Genomic DNA, 17363 nt, shown 5'->3' with positions numbered 1-17363 from the left:
AGCTTCCAGCCCAGGAGGAGTTTAGTGTTTCAAACCACACATCACAAATCATTTCCTCTGCACATTCCTTGGAAGTTTGGGGGCATTAACTTTCCATCTTATCTTTCCTAGGGTGGATGCCAGGAGCTGGCCCTAGTGATGTTTGCATTTGAACAACAGTGAGATTGGGTGTCAGCTGCCCCAGGGGCGCCGAGGAAGATGAAGAAATGGAGCAGGCTGTCTCCAGGCAAAGGAGGAGAGAAGGGCAGAATCCGGATGGTATGGAATGAACAGCAAGGGAGGGAAGCGGAAAGGGGAACTGGGATTTGCTACTGCTCTATCAAATTACAGCGTGCAAAGCTAGCTCCAGGTGGTGGGCTCCTGAGTGTCACCGCCAGGGTACAAACCTCAGTTGTGCCCTCTACTTACTGTGTGACCATGTGTGAATGGGCAAACTCTCTGAACTTGAGTTTGCCTCTCAGCAAAACAGTACCTACTTCCTGGGACTGTCAGGGGCACTGAATGAAATGACAAGCGACCCTTAGCCCAGCACCTGGTACACAGCAAACACTCCATCCAATCTGGACACGATTATCATTCTGCCAGAACTTCTGTGAAATTTGGTTACAGGTAGGTGGCAAAGCCTGGGTTCTGGTCTTTCTGATCTCAACAGATGGGTTTTGAATAGGCAGGCTTACCTGAGTCACAGATGACCCCTCTACCTTGACCTATGAAATCCAGAGCTCTAGAAAGGCAGACAAAAGTGCAGCATTAACATTTCACCTGCTATTGCCAAAGTGATAAATAATTAGAATATTACTTAAAGATATGCAGATATCTACGTTGGCTAACCTTAAACCATTGGAAATCAGTGTTAAATTTGTCCTAGTTTTTCCTCGGGCTTGCGTCTTCTGTAAAGGGGATCTGTGCCTGCGTTATATATATCATTTGAAAAAAAAAAAAAAAAAGAAAAGAAAAAGGTTCTGCTGCTTTAAAAAAGAAAAAAGTTTGAAATCCACCATCCTAAATAAGAGCACCTCCAGATACAGGTCTGCACCTCTGAGACCTACTTCAAGTCATTTGTCTCCAGAGGAGATGCCTCTTTGAGAGTCCTGAGCGTCCAGTGGGTTGAGACCAAACCCAGGGAATTATCGCTAAAGAAACCCAAGCCCCGCTTCGGATACGTGTTGGCGGTAAACACTGACCGTATGATGTAACTATTTCTTTTGTTTTAAGAGACACTCCTTTCCTACCACTGAGGCATTGCTGTCAATTTAACAAAGCCAAAATTGAGTTCATGGAGAGAAAAGGGCCTCTTCCACTTCAAGGACTACAACCTTTGAAAATGCATTTAAAAGAGAGTAAAGTTTTTTTTAGATGTGAATAGCCAGAGACCCAGCGAGGTGTAGGAAAGGTGACCCTGCCAGAGGGCCTTCCCGAGACAAGGTTCACTCAGGTCAGCCGGCAGTCTGTCGCAGGTAAGAGGCAAGGGTCACCCTCTGCCCTCCTCCGCCCTGGCCCTGGCACCCTGGAGCCCTGACAGGTGACAACTTACTTGCAGGACTAAGCAGCCCCCTCCTCGGGCGAGGGAGTGAGGAGGGGTTGGAGAGGCCAGTCGGTAAGAAGCATAAGAAGAAACCTTCCTTAAGAAAATTACAATCTCCACTTAGGGGCTAGGCTTGCCATCCAGCCAGAGGGCTAACTTTTTTTTTTTTTTAAAGGAATTTATTGGGGCACCCGGGTGGCTCAGTCAGTCGTGCATCCGACTCCGGCTCAGGTCATGATCTCATAGCTCATGAGTTCGAGCCCTGCGTCAGGCTCTGTGCTGACAGGTCAGAGCCTGGAGCCTGCTTTGCATTCTGTGTCTCCTTCTCTCTCTGCCCCTCCCCTGCTTGTGCTCTGTCTCTCTCTGTCTCTCAAAAATGAATAAATGTAAAAAAAAAATTTTTTTTTAAAAGGAATTTGTTGGAAGGATACAGGGTCGCTCACTGAATCAAAGGCAAAAACCAAAATGTATTATGCCTTGGGAAGGACAGAACTAGGTGGCTCCTGGAAATGCTAACTGGTGGCTTATCTTTCTAGAATGTGGGGAGATGGAGGTGGCCTCCCTCACCTTCCCCTGCCCCAGCTTTGGGCAGAGTGATTGACAGGTTCTCCCAACCATATCAAAGGAAGAGGGTGTAATTCAATTCCCCCATGGGAAAAATCACACTTCGGTTTTGACAATTTATCATTTATGTGTCTTTTTCTTGTGAGAAAATAGCTTTTAGTCAAACTCCCAAACCAGTGAGAAAAGTTGGGCACTCTATCAAAATAACAGCGGAGGGGGTGGAGGACAAGGTTCTTTTTATCTCCTTCCATCTTAATACATACTCTGGATTAGATGCTGATTTATTTGGCACTAAGGGCTGCTGTTAATCAGTTATATGTCAGCAATCATTTCCAGCGACATTTAAATTATAAAGCGCGGTGGGATTAACTGCACTTTTGCAAATTACCTCTTTATAAAAGTATGAGTAAACCTGATGTGCACCCCGGGGGTGTCATCACCCCCTGTCTACATTTGCTGTGATTCTGGGGATTATGACAAGGCTTGGTTTGAGCTGATGAATTCGGTAGGATGTGTTTAACAAAGCATCTTGAGAGACCTGGGATAGCCCAAGCCAGTTTCCAAAGTGACAACCAAAGACTTGTTAGGGTCACACCTAGCAGGAACCCCAGCTGAACTTGGGGACGGTGCCTGTCCTCCTGCCTAGCTGGTCCGGGCACGCAGCTGACCCTTTGCAGAGCACACACTGCTGAAGGCCTCCCTTGTCTGGAAGGTCTCCGGCCATCTGTCCCTTCAGCGAGGATTAGAAAGTTCAGAGCAGCAGGAAGGGGAATTATCAGTCCTTAGGGTCCTAACAGGCTCCAGGAATTGTTTTTGGTTTTTCTGGGACTTCCCTCTTGATTATATAAACATTACTAAAAAACAACAAAACAAAAATTAGGAAAATACTGAAGAAAATACTGAAGAATACTGAAGCAAATCCAAAAAATGAAATTACCCACAACCTTACAGCCCAGGACCACCAATAGCATTTTCAGACCCTGGCTTTAGGCTTCCCCTGAGGACACGGAGGAGGGCATGCTCATGTGTGTTCACCTATACTGTTGTCAGTGCTTTCCAGGAAACAAATAGGGAATAAATAACTAAACATATGTGGATAATTAGGGTCATAATATATGCCTATTTTCACATCCTGCATTTTTCACTTAACTGGATATTGTGTTTTCCCTGTGCCGTTCTAGTCTTCAAAAATAACATTTTGGGGCGCCTGGGTGGCTCAGTCTGTTAAGCATCTGACTCTTGGTTTTCGCTCATAATCTCACAGTTCGTGAGTTCAAGCCCTGCATCTGGCTCTGTGCTGACAGTGCAGCGCCTGCTTGGGTTTCTCTCTCTCCCTCTCTCTCTCTCTCTCTCTCTCTCTCTCTCTCTGCCCCTTCCCCACTTGTGCTTGCTCTCTCTCTCTCTCTCTCTCAGAATAAATAAATAAACATTTAAAAAGTTTAAATAACATTGTGATAACATGTGCTTTGGTTTTAAACGTGACGCAGGCCCTTGGTGAGGACCTCTGCGGCATACATCACGGTATGTGGCCCTGGTTAGCTCACCATAGACCCTAATCATGGCTTACATCTTGTCCTTGTGTCTCCACTTCACTTTTTCCTGTTCCTGAGTCAATTTCCACGTGTGTGTGCATATTTCTGCATTTTTACTTCTGTGCATTTACACAGCTTTTCATACTCCCATTTCCCCACATTACTCATGTGGTGAGTTTTTTCTTTTTTTTTTTTTAGTTTATTTCTTTTAAGAGAGAGTGCGTACGAGTGGGGGAGGGACAGAGAGAGAGAGGGAGGGAGGGAGAGAGAGAGAGAGAGAGAGAGAATCCCATGCAGGCTCCCCACCATCAGTGCAGAGCCCCATGCAGGGCTAGAACTCACGATCTGTGAGATTATGGCCTGAGCCAAAACCAAGAGCCAGACGCTTAACCAACTGAGCCACCCAGGCACCTCTTAAATTCTGTTTTTAAACCTCACCTGAATGACAAACGAATATTACATTATACGGTGGTACCATATTTTGCCTTTCCAACACCCAATTCGGGGACACTGGGTTGTTTCTAATGTCTAATATGATAAATAGTGCCGGAAAGAACATCTTGTCCCATGAAACTTTATGTTTGTCTCTAATGTTTTCTGGAATCTTTGGGAAATTAATTAAAACTTTGGCTCAGTTCTATGTTAGGCTAAAAGGCTGTCACTGCTGCCCGCCCCCAGCCCACTTAGTGAATACTGAAATTCTCACTGAAGTGACAAGGGGTTTCTGTTTTGATAGGATGCTTCCAGTGACAGAGCACTCACTACCAACTGCTCACATTTGAGCATCACAAACAAGGTCCTTCCATCGATCAAAACAGAATTTAGTGCTACAAATCAGGGACATGGAGAACCAGTTAGTTCTTTCCCATGGGTTGTTCACATAGTCAGACATGTCTCTACCCCTTCCTCCTCCATTCTAATAAACTTGAGTCATTAGAGTTTCCTTCTGGGGGCACCTGGGTGGCTCATGGAGCCTGCGTGGGATTCTCCCTCTCCCTCTGGCCCTCCCCCACTCTCCCTTTCTCAGAGAACAAAACAAAGAATTTAAGAGTTTTCTTCTTCTGAAGAAGGGGGGGAACCCCTCCCCATCATGGGCTCTTTCCTCTGGCTCCCCCCTGGTGCCTTCATCCCTCCTAGCCTTTGCAGGCATTCTGCAATTCATATGTATTTAGGAGAATAAGTCTTGAATGCACTCTAACTGATAAGGTGTAGATGTACCACAGCTACACCCTGGGGACAGCTGTTGCATCAGGGTTGAGCTCACCTACCACCTTTGCAGCCCGACCGTCCTGGTCCTTGGCCCTGCTCCAGCCCTCAGTGGCTGTGTGACTTTGGGTACATTCCTGAATTTCTCTGGGCCACCTATGTTGTAGGAGGAATGAGGTGAGATGACACACGTGCAGAACTCACAGGGGGCAGCACAAGGTCTGCCCTAGGTGCTACGTAGACCACCCCGGTGGTCGGATTCCAGCAGCGAATTCTCCACCTGGCAACTGCGAGACGACACAGAAGACACATGCCATTCAATGCCCCCCTTAGATCCTACAGGAACAAACTCTCTGGTCCCAGTGGGACGAAGCACCCAGGGTTTCGAGTGTGCCCACAGGTTGCCATATGGTGGGGAGGAGCGTAATGAGGAGCTCACCAGACAGTACCGGTGTGCTTGGACCTGTTTATCTGGAGCATCCCTGACAGGGACACAGGGGCTGTAAGTCAGACATGCCCAGTAAGTAGGAAGGCTTCAGGCATGGCTGGTTTCAGGTCACCTGCTCAGCTCTGCTGCTGAGATGCTGACCAGACACACACACACACACACACACACACCCTTTTCAGCAGGCAACTCCCAGATCCAGGACCTCAAGACCTGGGATCAGCTCTGGAAATGGAACAAATAAAAGCCCAAAAACAAAAGAAAATAAAGAAGACAGGTCTTGGTTTAGCCTTCCGAAGTACATGGCATTCTGTATGCTGCTGTGATCTGGTCAGAAATGAAGATGTTTGCAGGCTGGTTACAATAAGATTTGGGGAAGGGAATGAAAGAATGGCTGGAATTACTCTGCAGCTCTGATGAGGAGACCTACTGCTCCCATCACCCCAGTTCTGATCCAGCGGCACCTAAGAGCTGTACAAGAGGCAGCTTAGAGGGAGAACCGAGGGCCTGGGGCTTCCCTGTTCTCCAGGAAGCCCCCAGGCCCACAGCTCGGGTGACAAGGGGACGAGCAAGTCAGGAGGGTGGAGAGCTGCCTAAATTTCATTAACTCAGAGCCTCTGGATGGAGCTCGTAAGATGTCTGTGAATGAAGCGTTGAAATACCTTTCATTATTTCAAGCACTGATGATCATTTTCTCTCCCTGCTGCATTTATAGTCATCACTGCTGCTAAGATGCCTGTTTCGTTACGGTCCGTGCCTCACCAGGGTAACTAGAGTCCAAGAGAGGCCTTGTGCTGCACGCCCCAGTACATCCAGTACATCCAGCACATCCCAGTACAATATGCCTTTGCACGGCCATTCCTTCTGGGAAGAAGACCTGTCTCTGTCCTGTCCATTGTGTAAACTCCTATTCATCTTTTGAAACCCTTTTCAAAGGCGTTGAAACCGAGAAACCTGGGAGTCATCCGTTTCTGACAGCTCTCCTTCTGAGCCTACTCCCAGCTCCCACTGCCTCTACCTCGGGGATCGCTCCCCTCCCCTTCCACCCTCACCGCAATGCCGACAGGCCTCAGCACCTGTCCCCCAACACGGCCTGCCTCTAAGTACCAAGTACTGGACCAGGTATGTCACAAACACTTCATCCCTCAGCAGCCCTGTGGCACCCACCCGAGATACGGGCAAACTGCGAGTGTGCGGATCCACCACTAACTTGTTCCGTGACCTTGGGCAGTTTGCTCCCTCCCTCCTTGGCCTCAGTTTTCTCATGTATAAATGGGGAGCTTACATGACACTGTCTTTAAGACTGCTTATAGGTCTAAAACTGGATACTTCAGTTTCTTCCTTAAAAAAAGAAATCCCTGTAGTGGGCTGGTGTTTTCAGTTTTATATTTGGAACTGTGAACGTTTTAAGGGGAACATTGATCAAATGGACTCCATGATGCATGCCAGCAGGGCCTCCAGAAAGCAGATTTGAACTAAACACAGAACCTCTTCGAGGGGCGTGTTGCAACTGAATTTACAAAATAATTTCCTAGGTCTGCACTCCTGAGCAATGAAAGGGCACAGGCCTTAGAAATAAGAAGACCCAGGTTGAAAACTGGCTCTGCCACCTATGATGACCACCTTCTTGAGTTTTCTGGGCCTCAGGCTCCCCCTGGAAAATGGAGATAAAGTAAACAACCGCAGAGGACTGCGGTGAGAAATGAAGCACACGGTGTTTGTAAAGTGCTTGGAGCAGCAATGGCCTGTGTAAGTAGCTGCAGTTATTACCATTATCATTATCACTGTCACTTTTAGCAGAACGACAAGGTCAGGGGTCAGTGGGAGGGTGCCCCTGCCCACGCAAAGCCTCTTGGGTGATGAAACCACCTCCGCACAGACCACGAAAGGTATCTGCCAGCATGGGCAGACCTTAACACCAAAGGCCAGACCCACCTTGAGGCTTAAGTCAAGTAAGTCACCCAAGGCGCTCACCCACTTTTCAGAACCACAACTTGAAGGAATCGCCTGATCCTGGGGGCCGTCGATGGCCTTCCCTCCTTGAAGGTATCCACACGGAGACAACACGACCCTCTCTGAAAAACAGGGAAAGGTCTCCACCCATGGTGGCCAGGCTGTGTCCTGAGCTACTGAGGCAGAAAAGCCCGGTGGGTGTGGGAAAGCAGGGCAGGTATTAGCCGTGCCGCACTGGGTGCCACAGAGGCTGGGCCACCACACGGAGACCGGGGCCCTGTACGAACTCAGAAGAGCACTTGCCCCAAGAGACAGAACGCAGTAGCAAGGTGAATTTCCACGTTACACATTATCTTCGAAACTCATCTCCTTAATTCGGAAGGATTGAAAGTCAAATCTCCTTTTCCAGTGTCTCTGAGAGCCCTCGGACAGGGGTTCTTTCCTCAAAGGGGAGAAATAAAATTAAAACCTTGCCTTCTCCTGCCAAAGCCCATACTTTCTTCCATTCAGGAGCCCCGCTGACCATATTCCCCCAAATACCCTTAGAAAATCAAGTCGGCCGTGCCAGCAGGCCATGACAGACACCTGGCAGGTGAGGTCAAGGCTACTTCACCCGGGCACTTTGTGACCCAACCGGGTATCTCCATGTTTGGAAGAGCTTCTCTCCCTCTGCCCTTTTCTTAAAGACAATAACAGTAACAGCACAATCCAAACTTTGTTTTGTTGGAGGTCAGTCTGTTTACTGAACAAAGGTCTAGGTTTGGGAATACCTGGGCACTGTGGATAAAGAAGGATGTGGAGTTCTGTGGGCTTTTATTTATTTACTTGTTTAGACAGAGAAAGAGAGAGAGAGAGAGAGAGAGAGAGCGAGCTCAAAAGCAGGGGAGGGGTTGAAAGAGAGGGAGAGAGAGAATCCCAAGCAGGCTCCGAGATATCAGCACAGAGCCTGACTCAGGGCTTGAACTCATGAACCGTGAGATCATGAGCTGAGCCAAAATCAAGAATCAGACACTTAACTGAATGAGTCACCCAGGTGCCCCTGGAGTTTTTGGTTTTTTAAAGTCTTGGGAGCTTTGCTACCAGGCCAGGGGGCTCACAGCACCAGGATCACGTCAGAATCACCTGGGCAGCCTTAAGAAATACCAATGCCTGACTCCATGCCAGGCAATGAAATTGGAATCTCTGGGCATGTGATGGAGGGCAGATAAATCAACCAAACCCTGGCTCTCCTGATATCAGGTGACAGGAACAGCCTTCCCCACCCATATAATGGGGGAAGCAATGTGCCAATCTCATAGGGCCATTGCAAAGATTAAATAAGTCAGCTCGTGGGAAATGCTTAATAGCATGCGCCCAGCTCTTCCCAAGACCGTTGGGGGGGATGAGTGCTAATACTGGGCTGTGTGCAACACCTTGACATCATCGCATAGGTGGGAAGCTCTCTAGAGCTCAGCAGTGTAAAGCGGGGGCCCATGCCTGAGTCCCAGTGTCCTCACCTGTGAAATGGGGTAATGACCCCCAGAAAGTCATTCTGAAGATTAGGTGACACGAGTTATGGAAAGTTTAAGACACGCACGGCCCAGTGCACACCAACACACGTTGGCTCTCACTGTTGCAAAAGGTGATGTACCACCTGGAAGTGCCCCATTATGGAGATGCTGGGTTGAGGGACTGGCCAAAGGTCACCAACTGAGAAACAGAACACCCAAGATTTGAACCTCAGACTGTCTTTTCTCCAAAGTCCACATTTCCCCTCCTTGTCAATCTCCGCTCTTACAGTGGGTTGGTCGCTTCTTGCACAAGAGCTTCAGCCCTCAGGCTGGCATTCGAGGCCTTTGAGGTTGGGCTCCAACCAGCCTTCCCAATCCTACCTGCACTCACATCCGCTGTTCCTGGAATGTGCACTGCACACCGTCGCCCTGGGGCTTCAAGTCCTACTTCTGTGCATGCTTCTTCCAGAGCCTGGTCCAGACGCCTGCCCCCCAGTGATCTGCCTGCCAGCATGTGCTTCTCCCTCTGCTGAGGTCCCTTGTCAATTATTTTAGTGTTTCGCATACACTGCATGTCGCTTACAGGCATATCTGTCCTGCTGGACTGTGGGCTCTCAGGACTGGAATTTGTCCTTATTTCTGTTCTGGCCGCTGCCTCCAGTAATCCAACCTAATGCCTTCGGTTTTCAAATGGGGGTTGAGGGAAACATGTTGTCATAAACTGACCCATCTGATTCACAAGAGATGTCACAGACATACTTAACACTATTAATTTTCCGTGAGGTTTGGCTGTGAGGCGTTTGGCAAACTGTCCATGATGAGTATTTGACAGCCAGTCATGCTGGGAATTCGGGGCAGCAGATGGGTGTGGTTGGCAGCATATGGCTGAGTGTAGGTTCGGTGTTTATGCATTTTTACAAACTATGACTTTATATTTAAGCGTAAAGAAGGGAAAGAATTCAAAATTAAGTTGTGCATTTTGAGGAGTTGTGTTCATGCTTTTAAATGAGAAGCAAGTTTAGGGATACAGACAGGATCGCTCTCTGGGACCATCATGGAGGGGAAAAGCTTTGAACGTTCTTGCCCTAGAATGACCTCTGGTGCTGATAAGGGGCCTACCTGATTGACTGAGTTCCTATATTTTCTGGATTCATTTGACAGACAGGTTCTAAACTCTTGCCAATAAGGAACACATTGCCCCATAGGATCTGGGCTTTGGGGGGAAAAGATTAGATTCCATTTGTTTTACAGAAATACATCCAGACCTCAGCTACCTTGTACCTCCAAGAGGGATTATTAAATCTTGGCTTTTGGAGATCAGCCTATCCAACAACTGCCTTGTTCTATGGATTGGGAGAGTGAGCCCAGGAAGGGCAGTGACTTACCCAAGGTCACTACCCAAGGTGGGTAGAGCTGGGGCAAGGATCCTCTTCTTTTAGTTCAGGGACCACCTCCCTGCACACACTGTGCTGTGTAACTGAATGTAGGCATGGCTGGGGTTGGGAAAGACCCTGAGCCATCTTGGGAGGAGCGGTTTGGATACAGAGCCACATGAACCCTTCGTCCCATCTCTCCTGGGTCAAGCAGGTCAGAGCTGGAGGGGCATTGGAGAATGTCTAGCCCGGTGTGTGTGTTCCCAGGCTGGAAGGAGGAGGCAGTGAGCCAGGAGCAAGAAAATCCCAAGCCCAATAATGTTGAAGGTGCTAATGACATTTTGGGGGAAGAGCCTTTGGGAAGTAATTAGGGTCAGATGAGGTCACGAGGTAGGATCCTCAGGATGAGAGCCACGCCTGGATAAAAAGAGGAGGAGACATGGAATGTTGCTCAATGCTCTCTACCATATGAGAACACAACAGGAAGATGGCCATCTGCAGGCCAAGAAAAGTGCTCTCTCCAGGTCCTTGATCTGCTAGGGCCCTGATTTTGGACTTCCAGCTGCCAGAACTGTGAGCAGTCAATATTTGCTATTTAAGCCACTCAGGATATGGTAACTTGTTATGGAAGCCTGAGCTGAAACACTAATCTCATACAACCTCTTCATTTTATAAATGAATAGACTGAAGCCAGACAGGGTAAGTGACTTTTTCAAAGCCACACAAGACCCAGGACATTCAGCCAAACCACACGTTTGTCTTTCTGCCCCACACCCTTGCTAAAGGGTCAGAAAATTCTCCACCCTTATGGGTACATCCAGAAAAGGCTAGAACCATTCCACACATCCTCTAAGGCGTTAGAATGCTCAAGTCAGGAGGACTTGAAAGATTTCCTGTTTTTAAAAAACTCAAATCGAAAAGTGCTGTCATTTTCCTTAAATACATTCTTTTGAATAAAACATCTATTCTTGATGCCAGCAGCAGGCTTCGAAACATGTTCAAGATGACATGATTGATAACAAGAAGGCTTTTTCAAGATGTTTCTAATTTCATCTTCCTGGTTAAAGAATGCGAACTTTCTCACATGATGTATGGTCTAATAAGAAGGTGTGCTTGAACCAAAGTTATTTATTTATGCTTCCATCTTTGACAGATGAATATTAACTACTGAGAAAATTGTAAAGCCAATTAGTAAAAGCTGAATAACGTCCATATGAGAATGTGAGCACAGAAACACCAGTTACTTGGCTTCCAAATGCGGAGCCACAGACATTCCCTGCCTTCCTCTGGGAGGCAGTAGCCCTGCAGGGCACGGTGGCCCCTCCCCACCCCCACCCCCACCCCCCAGTGCCCTTGGGTTGGCCTTGATGACGCCCAGTCCGAGAGCTCATTCTGGGATGCACAAGGGAGGGGCACCCGTGCCGCTGAATTTCCTCCACGCAGGAGCTGCAGAAAAATCACACTGCTCAGCCACTGACCCCCAGCACCGCAGGCAGATGAGCGAGAACAAAGAGAAGCTCCAGAGATGAGCTCTGCTCTTCTCTGCCTCCGGGAGGGAGTCTGCAGTGGGGGGAATGGGGGTCACAAGCTGTCTCACCCACTCATCTCCTCCTAGTCTGGTCTGGTCTGCTCTTCACGAAGAGCTTGCTCACAGGAGCTGGGCGTGCTACAAGTATTTACTGAGCACCCACGATGTGCCAGGCACCAGAAACACAAAACAGACACAGTCCCTGCTCTCATGGGGCTTCCAGTCCAGAAGGCAGTGAGACAGCAGTATTGCAATACCCGGGGACCCCGTGAGAGAGCTCTGAGGCAGGCGGGGACAGGGTCGTTCCGCACCCCCTTGCACAGCCCTCTCATGGCTGAAGCTGAGAAAGGGAGGGGGAGGGGCTGACAGCAGCTTCCAACATTAACAAAAGGTTAATTTATCCAACACGTGCTGCAAATGTTGTGTTGGGCTTCCAGAAGTGCAGAACAAACAACCTGAGATTTCACTTGAAGGCTGTAAATTATTCTTTCCCCCAGCACCCTGGGCACCAATCTGTCATCCTGCGTTTCCTCGGTCCATTGCTAATTTTTAATAATTTCTTGACAACTGCTTGCTCCGTATTAACATCACAATACCACGTTGCAGTTCAAGAAAGCAGTGTAGCAGGACACCCCCCCCCTTCAGTCATCCCCTCAATGCCCCGCCTATTTAGCCAATGATCAGATCTGCCCACAGACTGACCTGCATGCTTTTTTCCATTACAAGCACCCTGTCTTTAAAGGAAAAGGCCTTTCTCCAACCTGAACCACCAGTGGTAATTAAAAACCCAGCAGAGCTACCATTTGGCTCCGTCCCCTGACTCTCCTTGTCTTGTCTGGGGCCCTCACTAAAGTATGGGAATGAATTTTCCATTAAGGATCCCTTGCCTGCTTGATGAGTCCCAGATGATACAGTGGACTCTGCAAGAAGGAACAGAGATCAGACCTAGGGTTGTAGACTCCTAGCCTATCTGAACGGAGAGGAACCTTGGGGCTATTCCCATCCTAACCCTTGATTTTTTTTTTTTTCCCTTGTCCAGAGAAGGACAGCGCCTCCATCCACAGAGGAATGTCACACACACAAGAATGTCAGGCCTGGGGCAGGAACACCGCTCTTGGCCATTACTAGATCACTCCGACCAAAGCACACGGCTACTCCCCACTCAGCCGTGTCCACCTCCTCGCCCCAATTCATCTTCCTGGGATTTGACACCCTAAATAAACTACATGAAATTCCCAGCAGCTCGTTAAGAATCCAGTCCCATGCGTGTGATGGAAAACACTAGCAATTGTGAACAAGGCGTTTGCACGTTTGATTATGTATAGCAGTTTCTAAGCCCCCTCTGGACTAAAATCTCTGGTGTTCCAGAGGAGAGTACATGGAATTTCAATTTCTCCCTGGGCTTAAGTACAGAATGTGCAAAGTCACAAACTGCTTTTCATGGCCAAATTGATTAGCTTCTCTACATCCTCACCTAAGGAAATGCAAGGGGTCCAAGCGCTCAGTTTCAGCACAGAATCTATCCTTAAGTTAAATGCAAACGTTGTTCGTCATTACTCAGCTGGCTCTTCTTTGAGAGGAATTTCATTGTAATACGATTGGACAAACCCGTGGAATAATATTAAAACCATAAACTATATAGAAGTACATATGATGGCAGGCAGAGGGGATAAGTCAGGCACTCTGAAAAGTTATTATCATGCTCCAAATTGAGTGTCACAGCATCTAACTACAACTCATAATGTTAACTCTCAGACTCTTTAGACATCTTTATTTCTTGTCGGGGAAGTTATCATTTGTCATGTTGGACCGCCTGAGTATCCATTTTATATCAAAGACAACAAAAATATGTAATTTTATATGTTCCTGTACCCATCATTTTAGCACAAAAGGACTTTATACTCAAATTAATACACTTGTGCAGAATGCTAGTTTTGAAAACCATAGCACAGCAGTAAATGAAGAACATTACATGACACATGCAACTCCTTCTGCCATTTTTTTTAGATAAGACAGAAGGAGAGGAAAAGGGAGTGTGTATCATCATAAGTCACTTCCTAAAGTGTAGAAATCTCCTTTTCATCACTGTCATTTGGTGATCAGCTTCATTAACATGTAATTATCTGTTAGTGGGAGGTGAGACTTTTTTTTTTTCTGTCATGGAATTTGCAAAGAAATATACCAGCCCCACCCAAGTTCCTGGTGCCCTGCGCGTCTTCTGGATTTGGGCTTTGGTGGTGCATCAGGACCAGAGAAATGGGGTAATGAGGAAATAAGACAGAGAAAGACAAATACTGTATGTTGTCACCCACATGTGGAATCTTAAAAAGCCGAACTCATAGAAACAGAGACTAGAATGGTGGTTTCCAGGGACTGCAGAGTTGGGGGAAGTGGGGAGATGTCAGTCCAAAGGTACAAACTTCAGTTATAAGATGAGTCGGTTCTGGGGATCTATCATACAGCATAATGATTAGAGTTCGCAATACTGTATTGTACACTTGAAAGCTTCTAAGAGAGTAGCTTTTAAATGCTTTCATCACAAAAAGAAATGGTAATTATGTGAGGTGATGGAGGTGTTAACTAACCCTATTGTGGTGATGATTTCACAACATAAACATGTATCAAATCATTATGTACACCTTAAATTTACACCACGTTGCATGCCAATTATATCTCGGTAAAGCTGGGGGGGGGGGTAGCTTGTTTTTTTAAGAATATACAGAGGTGAGAGTCACATGACAAGGCTAAGTGAAGAAATGAGGTCGAGATAGGCACTGACCTTAGAGAACTTACTTCTACTAGTTCCACCACAGTCCTATAACTTGTGGTAGCTTACCTAATACCTTCCTGAGCCTCTTATTCCTCATTTGTAAACCCAGGATAATCATATCACCTCCTTCATAGCAGTGCGGAAGTAAATGACTGGAAAACCCTCATCGACAGCCGGGATCATAGTAAGTGCTCAATAAATGTTAGCTGTTCATCTCTTGCTAACACCTGAGAAATTCTTTCCTTATGTCTCTTAATCTCTCTTTAATACCTTCTCCTTTTGCCTTCCAAGCATGAAAGTACCCGAATTTCATGAAATTGTTGGGTCGAAATCTACATGCCTTGTTGATTTCACTAACGGTTCCAAATTGCCCCTTCAAAAACACTAGCATATTTTGCATTTGGCATTCACACGATGCTGACAAGAGAAACCAATAAGTAATTTCAAGACCATGAGAAAGTTACTAAGTGTGTAGAAGCTTCTGAGGTGTATTTATTTTCGATCAAAGAAAATAGTCATCTTGATAGCTAAGAGAGGTGTTTCTGTATAAATGGAAATAAACTATTCTTGCTCACATAACTCAAAAACATAGAATAAATGGGGTGACAATGCCAATGCCCCCCCCCACCTCTCTCCATTCACTCCTTTGTCCTGACCTTGCCTATATCTCCCTGAAAAACTAAAGGCATTAGCCAAGCTCATGAATCATCCCTTACCATCCCCTTGAGCTGGTCCCACCTCCCCTCCCTCCCTCATTTCACAGCTCAAAAGAGGCTCTCAACTTCCCACAGACCAGTCACTCCGTGTGTGTCTGGACTCTAGCCTCTAATCTGCCTTCAAATTTTCACACGTCCAATCTTCCCTCCCTGGATCATCCATTCTGCACCACCCACCACCGCCTCACCCCCTGAGCGTTCCCATCAGTGCAAAAGCACGCTCCTAAGTCTCCCATCTGGGGACAAGAACGCTGTCTCCTGACCCCAGGCTCCCACCTGCTTCACTCAGGAGATGTCCTCATGTCAGTTCCGCTCCTATTGCTTGTCTGTCAGCAACTCCCTCCACTGGGGCTTCTGCGCCCACCCCTCCACGGAAACTGCCCCCTCTGAAGTCACCCGGACCTCCTCCCCTCCACTCAGATCTGAGAGCTGGCATGCCCTGGGGTCCCACCTTCTCTCCCTATTCCCTCAGCACGTACCACACCTGAGCAAGCAGACCCAATGGCTTCAACTACAAGCACCTGCTATGCTGCGTGGTGGCCTTTTCTGGTCACTGGAGCATGCTCAGCTCACACAGGAGACCAGAAGCCCCGGGGAGTTAGCACTTCCTCGAAGCAGCCCTTCACCCATGACTGCCAGGATCCAGGGGATAAATAGCCCAGCTCCCTCACCTTTTGTGGGGGATAACCTTGAGGCATATTTTACAGTATCTACTAGAATTCCCAGGCTAGCTTGAGCCACAGTGTGATTGATTATTCGTCAGAGGTTGCTATGGACTGAATTGTGCCCTCCCAAAATTCCTATGCCAAAGTCCTAATCCTCTCTCACTCTCTTTCACTCTCCCCAGCCCCCACTAGGTGAGGCCACAGCAAGGAGATAGTCATCTGCAACACAGGAAGAGGAGCTCCACCATAACCTGCTCGTGCTGGCCCCTTGATCTCAGGTGTCCAGCCCCCAGAACTACGAGAAATAAATGACTGATGAGCAAGCTTCCCCCTCCCCGCCCCCGCCATCTGTGGCATTTTATTATGGGAGCCTGGACTCATACAGGCGTTATATGATTAGAACTGACAGACACCGAAGCCGGCTGATTCAAGGGCGAGGTCCAGGCTGGAGATACAAACCCAGGAGGCCTCAGCACGCGGACAAGTTAGTACAACAAAAGGGGGGTAATATACTTCCTACCTCACAAGTGGCCGTGAGGACTGAAATAGGTACTTCACACGGCCTGCTTAGCACTGTGGTAGGGCACGTATGAAAGCTTGGTAAATGGGACTGTTACCTGCAGAAGATCACACAAGGATATGCTCTTGGAATCACAGAATTTTGGATAGATTCTCTAGCTCAAAAACCTTAATTTGTAGCTAGGGAGACTAAGCTAAGCCAAGATTATTGACTTGCCTGGCATTTTTCTACCATTAACGATTGTTTTTTTTAAGATTTACAGACCCAGCCATAAAGGAGGAAGGTGAAGTTTAACCGTACCTTGATATTCAATTAGACAGAAGGGTACCAATAAACCTTGGAAATGCCAACGCCAAAGAGCACTCTTTAGTCCTGATTTTGTGACTCCTTCTTCATCCAATGCTGCTGGCCAGTCTCCTAATTTGGTTTCCATGAAATGATTCTCTCTCGATTTCCTGAAGAGAAAGAGAGGGAAAGAGGAAACATTAAAAGGCAAAAGGGAAAGTGACTGGGGTTGCATCCCCTGGAAGCAGAGCCCATGACAGGATTGTAGGGTCCTGAGTCAGTGAAGGAAGCAGCACGGGGCAGGGCGGGTACCAAGAAGGATGTGACCTCAAGTGGAGACGAGCCTCGTCTCCCGGGCAGCTCCAGAGCAGGAACTGCACCACAAGTGGGTCCCACCTGGCGGAAGGAGAGCAGCTGCGCGTGCTTGCGTTGGTCAGTCAATGGAATGGGCAGTCAGGGCAGCGAGGGCGCATTCCAGGGTGGGTTGTTCATAGGCAGCCCCTGTCTCACTGAGGGCAATTCTGCAAGAAGGGGGCAGCTGTGAATTAGCCCCCAACACTCACAGCAGCTAGAAGGTGGATGCACCTGCTCCCCAGAAAGGGGATCTGGGTAGAGACCCCATTATGCCCACCACGGAGACAGGGAGGGCGGAAGCAAGGACCGCTGTATTCACCGATCATCGGAGAAGTGCCCTAGAGGCTTCATTCTCATGACTGCCATCTTCCTAAAAACCCAACAAGGTCAGTGGGTAGGCATTACTAATTCCAGCTTATTGATGAGGAAAAAGGGAG

General features: G+C 47.7%; 2 long non-coding RNA genes across 6 annotated transcripts in view; one reads left to right on the top strand and one right to left on the bottom strand.

The window, feature by feature from the left end:
• LOC147573425 (uncharacterized) overlaps positions 1-17363 on the bottom strand; it is a 783429-nt gene that overhangs the window by 576637 nt on the left and 189429 nt on the right. For both annotated transcript variants that reach the window (XR_015244758.1, XR_015244759.1), the window contains exon 3: positions 16588-16742. This is a non-coding gene — a long non-coding RNA (uncharacterized LOC147573425). The remainder of the gene's footprint in view (positions 1-16587; positions 16743-17363) is intronic.
• On the top strand, positions 265-16649 carry LOC147573426 (uncharacterized). 4 transcript variants are annotated; one of them, XR_015244761.1, is made up of 3 exons: positions 265-609; positions 6808-7021; positions 15950-16649. It is a non-coding gene; the product is annotated as an uncharacterized LOC147573426 (long non-coding RNA). The 4 variants fall into 4 exon arrangements; XR_015244762.1 differs by lacking the exon at positions 15950-16649 and adding an exon at positions 7258-7705; XR_015244760.1 differs by lacking the exon at positions 15950-16649 and having other exon boundaries at positions 6808-7705.

Source organism: Puma concolor, chromosome E2 (assembly GCF_028749965.1).
Source record: "Puma concolor isolate L17-30 chromosome E2, mPumCon1.1.hap2, whole genome shotgun sequence".
In the NCBI taxonomy this organism is placed as follows: domain Eukaryota; kingdom Metazoa; phylum Chordata; class Mammalia; order Carnivora; family Felidae; genus Puma; species Puma concolor.
Note: the sequence above shows the minus strand (reverse complement) of the source record. Positions and strands in the feature narration are given on the sequence as shown.